This window comes from Mobula hypostoma, chromosome 3, assembly GCF_963921235.1.
Source record: "Mobula hypostoma chromosome 3, sMobHyp1.1, whole genome shotgun sequence".
Classification (NCBI taxonomy): domain Eukaryota; kingdom Metazoa; phylum Chordata; class Chondrichthyes; order Myliobatiformes; family Myliobatidae; genus Mobula; species Mobula hypostoma.
In genome coordinates this window covers 117,217,319-117,232,522 of record NC_086099.1, presented here as the reverse complement: position 1 = coordinate 117,232,522, position 15,204 = coordinate 117,217,319, and positions in this window count along the sequence as shown.

Genomic DNA, 15,204 nt, shown 5'->3' with positions numbered 1-15,204 from the left:
TTTGCAGCAGCAGTGCAGTGCAATACATAATAAACTTAGGGGAAAACCTGAATTACAGTTAGAATATATACAGTCTGTATAATAAACAGTTTAATTAAAATAAGTAGTGCAAAAACAGAAATTTAAAAATTAGTGAGGTAGTGTTCATGGGTCCAATGTCCATTAAGAAAGCGGATGGCAGAGGGGAGGAAGCTGTTCCTGTATCATTGGGTGTGTGCTTTCAGGCTTTTGTACCTCCTTCCCAATGGTAGCAGTGAGAAGAGGACATTTCCTGGGTGGTGGGGGTCCTTAATGATGCATGCAGACTTTCTGAGGCACTGCTCCTTGCAGATGTCTTGGATACTACTGAGGCTCGTACCCATGATGGAGCTGACTAATTTTACAACTTCCTGCAGTTTATTTTAATCCTGTGCAGTATACCCCACCCCCATACCAGACAACGATGAAGCCGGTCAGAATGCTCTCCATAGTACATCTGTAGAAGTTTTCGTGTCTTAGGTGACAAACCAAATCTCCTCAAACTCCTAATGCCTCCGCTGTCTTGCCTTCTTTATAACTGTTAGGATAGGCTAGGTCCTCAAAAATACTGACACCCAGGAACTTGAAATTGCTCATTCTCTCTACTTCTGATCACTCTTTGAGAATTGGTTTGTGTTCCCTCGTCTTACTCTTTCTAGTCCACAAATCAGTCCTTTGGTCTTACTAAAGTTGTTGCTATGGCACCACTCAAGTAGCTGTTATATCTCCTGAACATCTCCTTGTCACCATCAAGGCTTAAGGGCTTTGGCTCAACGGGCTTAGGCGGAAGCGGGCGAGGCGAGGAAGGTTTGACATTCATTTTCTGTTGTTATTTGAGGAGAGGGGCAGTATGAGTGTGAGGGCAGTTTGCTGTTCTCGGTGTCGGATGTGGGAGGCCCTGGAGTCTCCAAGCCTCCCGGACGTCCACATCTGTGCCAAGTGCATCGAGATGCAGCTCCTAAGGGACCGCGTTACGGAACTGGAGCTGCAGCTCGATGACCTTCGTCTGGTCAGGGAGAGTGAGGAGTTGATAGAGAGGAGTGGAAGGCAGGTGGTCACGCCGGGGCCACAGGAGGCAGACAAGTGGGTCACGGTTAGGAGGGGGAAGGGGAAGAGTCAGGTAATAGGGAGTACCCCGGTGGCTGTGCCCCTTAACAATAGGTACTCCTGTTTGAGTACAGTTGGGGGGGACAACTTACCCGGGGGAAGCGACAGTGGCCATGCCTCCGGCATAGAGTCTGGCCCTGTAGCTCAGAAGGGTAGGGCAAGGAAGAGGAGGGCAGTTGTGATAGGGGACTCGATAGTAAGGGGGTCAGATAGGTGATTCTGTGGACGCAGTCCAGAGACCCGGATGGTAGTTTGCCTCCCTGGTGCCAGGGTCCGGGATATTTCTGATCGTGTCCAAGATATCCTGAAGTGGGAGGGTGAGGAGCCAGATGTCGTGGTACATATAGGTACCAATGACATAGGTAGGAAAAGGGATGAGGTCCTGAAAGGAGAATATAGGGAGCTAGGAAGGGAGTTGAGAAAAAGGACCGCAAAGGTAGTAATCTTGGGCAAAAGAATAAATCAAGGAAGGTAGTGCACCCATGGCTGACAAGGGAAATTAGGGATAGTATCAATTCCAAAGAAGAAGCATACAAATTAGTCAGAGAAAGTGGCTCACCTGAGGACTGGGAGAAATTCAGAGTTCAGCAGAGGAGAACAAAGGGCTTAATTAGGAAGGGGAAAAAAGATTATGAGAGAAAACTGGCAGGGAACATAAAAACTGACTGTAAAAGCTTTTATAGATATGTAAAAAGGAAAAGACTGGTAAAGACAAATGTAGGTCCCCTACAGACAGAAACAGGTGAATTGATTATGGGAAGCAAGGACATGGCAGACCAATTGAATAATTACTTTGGTTCTGTCTTCACTAAGGAGGACATAAATAATCTTCCAGAAATAGTAAGGGACAGAGGGTCCAGTGAGGTGGAGGAACTGAGCGAAATACTTGTTAGTAGGGAAGTGGTGTTAGGTAAATTGAAGGGATTGAAGGCAGATAAATCCCCAGGGCCAGATGGTCTGCATCCTAGAGTGCTTAAGGAAGTAGCCCAAGAAATAGTGGATGCATTAGTGATAATTTTTCAAAACTCGTTAGATTCTGGACTAGTTCCTGAGGATTGGAGGGTGGCTAATGTAACCCCACTTTTAAAAAAGGAGGGAGAGAGAAACCAGGGAATTATAGACCGGTTAGCCTAACGTCGGTGGTGGGGAAACTGCTGGAGTCAGTTATCAAAGATGTGATAACAGCACATTTGGAAAGCAGTGAAATCATCGGACAAAGTCAGCATGGATTTGTGAAAGGAAAATCATGTCTGACGAATCTCATAGAATTTTTTGAGGATGTAACTAGTAAAGTGGAGAGGGGAGAACCAGTGGATGTGGTATATTTGGATTTTCAAAAGGCTTTTGACAAGGTCCCACACAGGAGATTAGTGTGCAAACTTAAAGCACACGGTATTGGGGGTAAGGTATTGATGTGGATGGAGAATTGGTTAGCAGACAGGAAGCAAAGAGTGGGAATAAGTGGGACCTTTTCAGAATGGCAGGCGGTGACTAGTGGGGTACCGCAAGGCTCAGTGCTGGGACCCCAGTTGTTTACAATATATATTAATGACTTGGATGAGGGAATTAAATGCAGCATCTCCAAGTTTGCGGATGACATGAAGCTGGGTGGCAGTGTTAGCTGTGAGGAGGATGCTAAGAGGATGCAGAGTGACTTGGAAAGGTTGGGTGAGTGGGTAAATTCATGGCAGATGCAATTTAATGTGGATAAATGTGAAGTTATCCACTTTGGTGGCAAAAATAGGAAAACAGATTATTATCTGAATGGTGGCCGATTAGGAAAAGGGGAGGTGCAACAAGACCTGGGTGTCATTATACACCAGTCATTGAAAGTGGGCATGCAGATACAGCAGGCGGTGAAAAAGGCGAATGGTATGCTGGCATTTATAGCGAGAGGATTCGAGTACGGGAGCAGGGAGGTACTATTGCAGTTGTACAAGGCCTTGGTGAGACCACACCTGGAGTATTGTGTGCAGTTTTGGTCCCCTAATCTGAGGAAAGACATCCTTGCCATAGAGGGAGTACAAAGAAGGTTCACCAGATTGATTCCTGGGATGGCAGGACTTTCATATGAAGAAAGACTGGATGAACTGGGCTTGTACTCGTTGGAATTTAGAAGATTGAGGGGGGATCTGATTGAAACATATAAAATCCTAAAGGGATTGGACAGGCTAGATGCAGGAAGATTGTTCCCGATGTTGGGGAAGTCCAGAACGAGGGGTCACAGTTTGAGGATAGAGGGGAAGCCTTTTAGGACCGAGATTAGGAAAAACTTCTTCACACAGAGAGTGGTGAATCTGTGGAATTCTCTGCCACAGGAAACTGTTGAGGCCAGTTCATTGGCTATATTTAAGAGGGAGTTAGATATGGCCCTTGTGGCTACGGGGATCAGGGGGTATGGAGGGAAGGCTGGGGCGGTGTTCTGAGTTGGATGATCAGCCATGATCATAATAAATGGCGGTGCAGGCTCGAAGGGCCGAATGGCCTACTCCTGCACCTATTTTCTATGTTTCTATGTTTCTATCAGAGATTCTGTCATCAATGGTTGTATCATCAGCAAATTTATAGATGATATTTGAGCTATGCCTATCCACACAATCATGGGTACAGAGAGAGTAGAGCAGTGGGCTAAGCACACATCCCTGAGGTGCACCAGTGTTGATCATCAGCGAGGAGGAGATATTATCACCAATCTGAACAGATTGTGGCCTTCTGGTTAGGAAGTCAAAGATCTGATTGCAGAGGGAGGGAGGTACAGAGGCCCAGGTTCTGTAGCTTATCAATCAGGACTGTAGAAATGATGGTGTTAAACACTGAGCTATAGTCAATAAACAGCATCCTGACATAGGTATTAGTGTTGTCCAGGTGATCCAAAGCCATGTGGAGAGCCAGTGAGAACACATCTGCCATTCATCTATTGTGGAGATAGGCGAATTACAGTGGGTTGAGGTCCTTGCTGAGGCAGGAATTGATTCCAGCCATGACTAACCTCTCAAAGCATTTCATCACTGTAGATATGAGTCAGTCCTGTGTATGACTCTAAATTGCAACCAGTGATGAGGCTCTGATTGGGGACTTTCAGAGCTTTGGGGAAAGTGGAGTTACTCCTAGTCATTCATTGCTTCCAGGGCCGCTCTGACCCGGAATGGTGGCACCTGCAAGGGTTCCTGCTCCAGATACAAGCGAGAGCCAACAGCAGATCTGGCAGGTTCAGTAACTGAACTTATCATGGACAAAGTGGATGAGCTAGGACCTCAAATGTCAATGGCTATTGTACAGGCAGATGAACATTTGGGAAGAAAAATGGCGATTTCTTTAGTTTGCCCAACGGAAGGCAATAGCAAACCACCATTGAAATTTGCTAAGAAAACCGTGGTCAAACTCACAAAATGTATCACACAACACCAGCGTCAACAGGATCTTCAAGACAACTCTGAAGATGTTTCGCTCTGTAGGGTTGATTCTGGCCAGCAGGGGATCCCTGACCGTCATCAAGCTACTGCTCATAAAATTAAAGTAACACAAAAGAAAATTATTGCCACTTGGAATGTAAGAACCCTATATCAAGCAGGAAAATTGGACAATGTGATAAATGAAATGGAAAGACTAAAGATTAACATCATAGGAATTAGCGAAGTTTGTTGGATAGGTGCTGGAATATGTCAGATTAGTTTATTCTTGTGGAACATCCCATACTAATGGAGTAGGAATTTTTATGGATGAAAACATTGCAAATAGTGTTTTAGGACATTGGGCAATATCAGAAAGAGTGCTTCTTGTTAGATTCAGAGGACAACCATTTGATTTAGCAATTATACAGGTATATGCACCAACAACAGATGGAACAAATGAAGATATAGATAAATTCTATGAATAAACAAGCAAAGAATGGATGCAAATCTCAAGATATTGTTATTGTCAAGGGAGATCTAAATGCTAAAGTAGGACAAGGTGCTGATGGAAATACCATAGGAAAATTTGGACTAGGGGAAAGAAACGAAAGAGGTGGGAAATGGGTTGACTGGTGCAAGATGAATAATCAGGTCATTATGAATACCTACTTTAAAAACCATCCAAGATACTTGTGGACCTGGAAAAGTCCAGGTGATAACACTAGAAATCAAATTGACTTTATTACTATGTGGCCCCCCTGGCCACCCTCGGGGTCGCTTGGCTCGCTGTCGTCTAGGGAAACAACCCTCGGCCCTGCCAAACTGGGTAATTAGTTTGTGTGGATTCTGTGTGATGTACCCCACCCCGCCCAAATAACAGACAATACACCAGATAAGATTAAATGATTTACAGTTTATAGATATTACTGGAACTGTATAATTAATAGAGAATAAAATATAAAAGGAAAATAAAAGGCGCCACACTTATCAAAGTTCAATCTCTTCATGCACAAAACAGTTGGAGTTCAAGAGCCTTCTTCTTCACCCTGCGACCCCTCGGACCACCTCGACCGGACGCGTGGGACCAACAGCGGTGGTCGACCAGTCGCTCCACACGAGTCCGTCTCCGTCTCCTCGCCAAACGCCCTCCTCGGGGTCTGACCCTGTTAGAGGACATCACAGAACCTGGTCCATCCTCTGTCTCGCTCTCCCGCCTTCTGCCTCAAAACCCCGCACATACAAATCTTCCAGATACACCAAAATCACAACAACTATCCCAATTTGTTCATAGCATCCTCTTATCACCCCCTAAACCCACAACAAGCTGCTAGCGCAAAGCTTTCTCAGCGTTTAACATAACAAAGAAGCATTCCCGATTATAACATAACAAAGAAGCTATTTTAATTAACCTCCACGGTAACATAAAAGACAAAACTCCCTTACAACTATAAACCAAAGATTTAGAAACTCAGTGAATCAATGCAAAATTTATCCAGGTGCAGACTGTAATCCCGACCATAACCCAGTAATATGTCATGTAAAAGTAAAACTTAAAAAACTAAAGAAGCAAAAACCTGAACAATGCCTTGACTACTTGTAATTACTTAAAGAAGAAAACCAAAGACAAAAATTTACAAATGAAGTAAGGAATAGATTTCAAAGTCTAGAAATAGAATCTGTTGAAGATGATAGCAATCATATAGAAATGAAATTTAACTCTTTGAAGGATGCCTTGGTAGATTCAGCAAAGTTAGTGATTGCTAAAAAAGAAAAAAGCAAAAAGAATAAAGGGATGACAGATGAAATCAAAAATCTAATGGAAGAAAGGAGACAGAAGAAAGCAAACCCTATAGAATATAAGTCCTTTGATAAAAAAGTTAAAAGCTTATGTCAAAAAGCCAAAGAAGAATGGTTAAACCAGGAATGTGAGCAAATAGAAAGAATCCATATTACTGATCCAAAAAAGGTTAAATCAACAAATCAAGATTATCACTGGTAAAAAGCTCCTCTGTTCTTCAGGTGGATGTTTGAAAGCAAAGGATGGTACCAATATCATTGGAAAAGATAAGATTATGAACAGATGGGCTGAGTACACTGAAGACAATTGAGGCGAAAAACCAGAAATTAAGAAAAAACATTGAAGGTCCAAGTATTTTAAAATCTGAAGCTCGTAATGCAATAAATAAGATGAAGAAAGGAAAGGCAGCAGGTCCTGATGAATTAGTAATAGAACAAATTATTGCCCTTGAAGATTATGGAATTGGAAAACTTACTGATTCAATCAATGACATTTATGAGACTGGAATAATACCTGCAGAGATAAAAAAAATCAGTATTTATCACTCTTCCTAAGAAAGCTGGAGCAATAGAATGTGAATTACATGGGACCAGAAGTTTAGTGAGTCATATCACCAAGATACTTTTAAGAATTTTGATGACAAGAGCTAAAAGTAAGATACAAGCTGAAATAGGCAAAGAACAATGTGATTTTGTAAAAGACAAAGGTACAAGAAATGCAATATTAATGTTAAGGATACTATCAGAACGAGCTATTCAAGTGCAAAACGATTTATTTGTTTGTTTTATCGACTACACAGAAGCATTTGATACAGTGAAACACAGCAAGTTACTTGAAATATTACAGAAAACTCTAGATCTAGATTCGAAAGACCTCCACCTAATCAGAAATCTGTACTGAGAACAAACTGCTGCTGTAAGAATAGATGGAGAAGTGAGTCAGTTTACGAAAATCAAGTGAGGCATTAGATAAGGATGTGTTTGCTCCCCTGATTTATTTAATGTGTACAGTGAAACAATATTACAAAAAATAAGAGACATCTTGGGAATCAAAGTTGGTGGTGAAAACATCAATAATTTCAGCTATGCAGATTAATTGCAAGTACGGAGGAAGAACTACAAAACTTAATTGATGTAATTGTTGAAGAAAGTGCAAAAATGGGTCTATCTATCAATTGCAAAAAGATAGAATGTATGGTAATATCCAAAAAGAAGGAGAATCCTATCTGCAGGCTGAGAATAAATGGGGAAGACATAAAACAAGTACAGAACTTTTGCTACTTAGGAAGCTGGGTGACATCAGATGGCAGGTGCGACTTGGACATCAAAAGAAGAATAGGGATGGCAAAAGACACCTTTACGAGAATGAAGAGTATACTGACCAATACTAAACTAGGCATGACAACCCACCCCAGAGTACTGAAATGTTATGTTTATGCAGTTATGTTATATGGATCAGAATGTTGGACTATATCTAGTAACATGAGGAAATGAATTGCAGCAGCAGAGATGTGGTTTTTGAGGAGGATGAAAAGAGTATCATGGACAAAATGAATATCTAACGAGGATGTCATGAACAGAGCAAACACAAAAAGAGAGATAATGTATGAGATCATGAAAAGGCAACGTAACTTCATTGGATATGTGATTAGGAAAGAGGAGTTAGAATGCACGGTAATTATGGGAAAGATTGAAGGGAAGAAAGCAAGAGGAAGACAAAGACAAATGATGATGGAGACAGCAGCCAGAGAATTGGAAATGAATACCAATGAATTGATCCACTTGACCTGAAACAGGAGTGTGTGGGCCATGGCAGTCAAAGCTCAAACTGAGCATGGCACCTGATGATGATGATGATGATGAGATATGAGTGCTACTGGTTATAATTGTTCCCCTTTTGAAGCAGGTGGAAATTGTGAGAGATTGAAAATGTCTTTGAACATTCCCACAAGTTGTTTGGCACAAGTTTTCGGAACCTTACCAGGTACTCCATCCGGGCCTGCCAGCTTGTGAGGGTTCACTCTCTTAAAAGGTAGCCTGACGTTGGCCTCTGAGACAGAGATCACAGAGTTATGCTCATTATCTACCCTACTTTTATACCCCATAGTTTACCCATAACTAGACACAGTATTTTACCCTCTCTAGTAATATACCCTGTAATTGTGTGCATCCTCTGTAATAATCGGTCCTCTGGAAGATCAGAGTGGTAATCAGCGTGTGGATCCAAAAGAGATGGGGGAGATCTTAAATGAATGCTTAGGTATCTGTAAAAATGGATAAATTACTGGACATATAGGCATCTGTTAGTCTCATGAGACCATGGATCTCGTGAGGCCTGGGTAAGGTTGTATGGAAGACTGGCAGTTGCCCATGCTGCAACTCACCCCTCTCCACACCACCCAATGTTGTCCAAGGGAAGGGCATTAGGACCCATACAGCTTGGCACCGATGTCGTTGCAGAACAATGTGTGGTTAAGTGCCTTGCTCAAGGACACAACAAGCTGACTCAGCTGAGTCTCGAAATAGCGACCTTCAGATCACTAGACCAATACCTTAACCACTTGGCCTTGCACCAACATGTGTACTGGACATGTACACAGTATAAAAACACAGCGAATGCTGGAGATACTTCATGGGTCATGAGCCATTGGTGTCGAGCAGCAGCAGATGATGTTTACATTTCAGGATGATGAGCCTGGAATGCTGGAAAACAAACATTTTAAGTTGAAAAGAAGGAAGGAAGATAGAGAAAAAAAAGGGCATGTGTGGGATGGGATCCGCCACATCAACTTGAAATACGATATAGAAACGAACCCTTTGGGCCACCCATGCCGTCCATTTTGCCTACCTACACAAAGCTCATAGCTTGCATTAAAGCTGTATACTTCTATATCTTGCCTATCAATTGTCTGTCTAAATACTGTACCTCTTAATCACAGTAATTGTATCTAAATCCATCACCTCCATTGGCAGCACATTCCAAATACCAACTATTTATACTGGTGAAAAAAATACCCCTCGGATCCCCTTTAAAATTCTTCCTCTCATTTTAATCTTTTGTCTCTTCTTTTGATGTCCCTTTTGTCAGCAAATGATTTTGACAATCTCTCCCAAACACACTTCCCATAATCATACATATTTCTAGCAGTTCATCCCTCAGCTTCCTTTGCTCCAGGAAAACGAGTCCATCCTACCCAATTTCTCTCACTGACTGAAGTCCTCCTTTCCAATCAATATGGTGATGAATCTCTGCTGCACTGTCACCAATGCAATCATATCCTTCCTGCAGCATGGTGACCTGATTTTCACACAGTACTCCAAGTGCAGCCTGACCGATGTTTAATTATACAGTTGGAAAATAATGATCCAAATCTTACATTCTATGTCGTCACTTACGAAAGCAAGGTTACACTATGCTTTCTTTACCTTTCTGTCAAGCTGTGTTGCTACTTTCAGGGAACAATGGACCCCTCATTCTCTCTGTTCATCAGTACTCCATCATTTACTGTATGTCCTACTCCAATTTGACTTCCCAAAATACATCACCTTGCAATTGTTGAGATTAAGTTCCATTCAACAACTCCAACACAACTCTCCATCTAATTTATAAACTGCTTTATATAGGCAACCTTCTGTGCTGGCTGTAATAACACCAGGTTTCTTGTCACTCGCAAGCTTACTAACCAGACTTCCCACATTTATATCCAAGTTGGTAATATATATCACAAGCAGCAAAGCTCTTAGCACTGATTCTTGTTCTTATAAACTCCGATCAGAGGGAATTCCTTCCATCATTGCCCTTTACCTCCTATTATCAAGCCCGTTAGCCAGCTTGCTTTGGATTCTACACGCCATAACCTTCTTGATCGGGTTACCATGCGGGATCTTTTCAAATGCATAACTCTGCGTCTTCTCTGCTTCTCTCCACAGATGCTGTCTGACCTGCTGAGTACTTCAACACATTCAATTTTATTTCAGATTTATAGCCTTTGTGTTTATTTTGATTTTTATTCTGTGATTTAGAAAAGCAGGCGATCAAATCCTTAGCACACAGACTGCGGGAGATGGGAGACCTGATAAACCAGGAGCACTTGAATTCCTTCTCAAATGAATTTCAAACACTCATAGCAAACCATGCAAAGGACCAGGTAGGTGAACAAACTTTACCATTAGCCAAGTTGATACCTTTTCCCAAGAAAAAGATTTTGGGTGACTCTATGACACGATGCAATCCTGTCAGAAGTACTGCAATTGAGTTAAAATGGAGTCTACAATGCCTTTGAGGACATCTTGAGCATGTGGAGTGTATGGACTGAGCAGAATTCTAGCAAACTCTCTGGATGGCAAGTGTCTGATCAGTCAGAAGACTGTAAGCTCACACCTCGTTCCCATGTCCTGATGGTTTGTTAGCGATATTGGTCTGCCGTCACAAATGGTTATAGATCTCACACAGCTATTCATAGAGGTTTCCCCAAATATTAGCCAATATTACTCCCCAATCATGTTAGCACATTGACGTATGAATTAGGAGCAGGATTTCATTACTTGGCTCCTCAAGACAGCTCTGCCATTCCCATAATCATGGCTGATCCATGCAGCCTTAACTTCCCTCACAGCTTCCTTCTTTCCCTAATATCTATCCACCTCTGTCTTAAATAATATTCAAAGACTGCATTCTAAGGAACAAAGTTCTGAAGACTCACACACTTTGAAAACAAACTATTGACTCTTCTCAGTTTTCATGAATCTTTATTTTTAAAGGCAACATCTGGCTCTAGATATTCCCAGAGGAATATCCTCTGCACATCCACCCTGTTAAGATCTCACAGGATCTTACATGATTCCACTAAACCCCTCTCAAGCTTCTACACACCAATTATGCAAATTGAGCCATTTTGACCTTTCCTCATAATACAGCCTGCCCTTTCAAGGTTGAATCTGGTAAACATTTTGTTTCTCAATTGTTTCTGGCAAATTCTTCGATACTCTATACACCATATTCCACACATGGTCTCACCAATGTCTCTTAAATGAAGCACTACCTCCCTTCTTTTAAGTCTTTTCCCTCATAATAAACAACAATATTCTGTTGGCTTTCCTAATTATTTGCTGCACCTGCACACCAACTTTTCACAAATGGATCACTTAGACCCCTTCATATTGCTGTGTACTATAATCTCATTATTTAAATTATATGTTTCTCTTAAATGTTTCCTATCAAAATGGACATTTCTACATTTATCCACTTTACACTCCAATTTCTGGATCTTTGCCCATTCATTTAACCTATCTATATGTCCATTTGTAACCCCTGAATGCCCCCTCACAACTTACTTTCTGACCTAACTTTGAATTGTCAGCAAATTTAGAACAGGGGACGATACAGCACACAGGCACAGGCCCTTTGGCCCACAATGTTGTGTCCAACCAATAACTAATGAAATGGCCAAGTGAACAAATCCCTTCTGCCTGCCTGCACAGTGTCCACACCCTACCATTTTCCTCACATTCATGTGCCTGTCCAAACATCTCTTAAAGTCCCGAATGTACTGTATCTCATCCTACTACCACCTGGGCAACTCACTCCAGGCACCTGCCATGCTCTGTTTAAAAACTTGCCGCTCATATCTCCTTTAAAACTACCCCCTCTTGCCTTAAATGCATGCCTCTGGTATTAGACATTTCAACCCTGAGAAAAAGATACTGTCTGTCTCCTCTATTTATACCTGCCATAATTCTATAAACCCTTATCAGATCTCCCCGCAGCCTGTGCTGCTTCAGAGAAAATAACCCAAGTTTGTCCAACCTCTCATTATAGCACATGCCCTCTAATCCAGGTACCTTTTCCAAAGCCTCGACATCCTTCCTGAAATAGGATGACCTGAACTGCATGCAATACTCCAGATGCAGCCTAACTAGGGTTTTATAAAGCTGAAACATAAATTCTTGACTTCTGAATTCAATATGTCAACTAATCTCATGTACCATCTTAACTACTCCGTCAAACTGCGCAGCAACTTTCGTGGAGCTATGAACTTGGACCACAAGATCTCTCTGCTCACATTTAGAGTCTTGCCTTTAACAAGTCTCTTTACCTTTGACCCACCAAGGTGCAATACTTAACATTTGGTCAGGTTAAATTCCATCTGCTATTTCTCTGTCTATACCTGCAACAAATCTAAAATCCCGCTGTATCCTTTGCCAGCCATTTATGCTATTCACTACACCACCGACCTTTGTATCATCTGCAAACTTACTAACTCACCCATTTATATTTTTGTTATGGTTTGTAACTCCAAAACATAAACTAATCGAAAAAAATACACGTGAGTCTGGGGTGCATGTGTTTAGTTTTGTTTTACTTTAATGAGGCACAAACATATGACATAGTGGCGTAATGATGTATGTCATTCACGTACTTTTATGTATAACCCTTAATGAATTATTTAAACAAAGAATGCTTAATCAAACAATATATTTCCAATATTACTCAAATATTTCTGAAATATTAAATACACCATCAAGTTATTTATCTATATTGTAAAAATTCAAGCATTAATCTTTCTGGCATTCACTGGTTACATTAAACCTACCATAAAAATAAAGATTCATCAGACTCTACCCTTTATTTCTTGTTTGCTAGCCAATCCTCTAGACAGGGTGCCCCCAGCCTTTTTAATGGCATAGACCAATACCATTAAGCAAGGGGTGCCCTTACTCTCGACCCAGCAAAGCAATCACCTACACTATGAGCTTCGATTTTCTGCATTTTCAAAAATGCCTTCTGTATATAATGCATCTTATCTATATCTATAGCACGACATTTCTTCAGACCTCTAATACATTGGTCGAACATGATTTTCCTTTCTCAAGATCTTTCTGACTTTGCCTGATTATCTTGGCTTTTTTTGAAATTCCCTGCTACAATATCTTTAATAACAGTGTTATATTGATATTTTTATTTATGTAGAAGTACTGCAGGGTAACAGGCCCAATGAACTCGTGCCACCCAATTACACCCACATCATAATGGCATTGTCATACAGCATTACAGCAGAGAAACAGGCCCTTTGGCCCCTCTAGACTGTGTCTAGTCCCATCGACCTGCACCCATACTGTAGGCCTCCATACCCCTCCATTCATATACTTCTCCCAATTTCTCTTAAATGCTGAAATCAAACCCGTAACCACCACTTCCACTGGCAGCTTGTTCCACACTCTCCCCTCCCTCTAAGAGAAGAATTTCCCTCTTATGTTCCCCTTAAGAATTTCACCTTTCACCCTTAACCTATGACCTCCAGTTCTAGCCTCATCACCCAACCTTCGTGAAAAAGCCTGCCTGCATGTACCCTATCAATATCCCTCATAATCTGAAACACATCTGTCAAATCTTCCCTTGTTTTTCAATGCCCCAAGGAATAAAGTCCTGACTTATCCAGCCTTTCCCTATAAATCAGGGCCTTGAGAGACCCTGCAACATCCTGTACTCTTTCAGTCTTATATTTCCTGCAGATAGGACTGCACATATGTCTTCAAATTAGGCCTCACCAACACCTTACACAACTTGAACACTACATCTCAACTTCTGACCAATTAACCTACTAACCTATATATCTCAGGAATCCCAATATCAAGCACTAAACACCACTGACATAAATTATCTGGACATTGGTATTATTCTTGTGTCTTTATGGGGGAAAATTGACTTCATATTTCCTGCATTACTACAATGACTACAATTCCAAAATTGTTGATTAGCTATAAAGCTGTGGTTGTTATTTTTCAGCATATCAGCATAGACTTTAATGCTGAAGTTTCTTGAGTGAGGCTTCAACCCACAATCTCCTGCTGAAATGCAAAGGGGTCAGAGATGACAGAAGGATTTCAGAGCTGAAGCCCTTAGCAGCTAAAGGCAGTGCTGCCACTTGCCACTTAAAAGGCCCAAACAGTAGAAGGTCAAATACATCACAGGGTTAGTTGAATGGCAGAACACCCTCAATAGGATGAGTGGCCTAATTCTGCTCATAAGTCTTAAGGCCCTATGGCCTGATGGGGTTGAAGAAGGTTGCAGGATTGAGGTTAAAGCTGAATAAAGATGGCAAAGGGTTATTCAGAGGTATAGAACTGTAAAAGGAAGGTAAAAACACTGAGCCATCTTTTAAGTGAACCCCCTGTCTCTCACTTACTCCAAAGGCATGTGAGCTATTTTCCAGCACAGTGAACAGAATCTTCCAGAACTGGTCCAGTGGGAAGGAACTTGCAGTTGAAGAAAATCTGCTGAAGATCTCAGCTTCATTGGGAATGCAAACTATGAAACAGATGCCAAGCCTAATTGAAGAAATTGGGGCTGCCTTGAAAACATTTATTGATACAAAGCTCATAAGCTGGGTGAGCAATTCGAATGGATGGGTAAGTGATGAAAAAATGAGGGATTCTCCACCTTCGTTAATGGGGTCACTGATCACATCCAAGTTATTTGCAACATTCAGATAGACATTGGTAACAAAAACCTGAGATTCTGCAGATGCTGGAAATCCAAAGCAACAGACCCAAAATGCTAAGGAAATTAGGCAGGTCAGATAGCATTTATAGAAATTAACAATGTGCTGAAACTGGAGGTTCATAAAAATTATTCCAGGATTGAATGATTTATCATATGAAAAGCGTTTGATGGCTCTGGGCCTATATTCAGAAGAATGTGCGGAGACCTAATTGAAACCCATTGAATGGTGAAAGGCCTTGCTAGAGTGGATGTTACCTGTGGTGGGAGAGCCTAAGACAAGAGGACGCAGCCTTGAAATAAAGGGGTGTCCTTTTAAAATGGAAATGAGCAGGGATTTCTTCAGTCAGAGAGTGGTGAATCTGTGGAATTCTTTGCCACAGAGAGCTG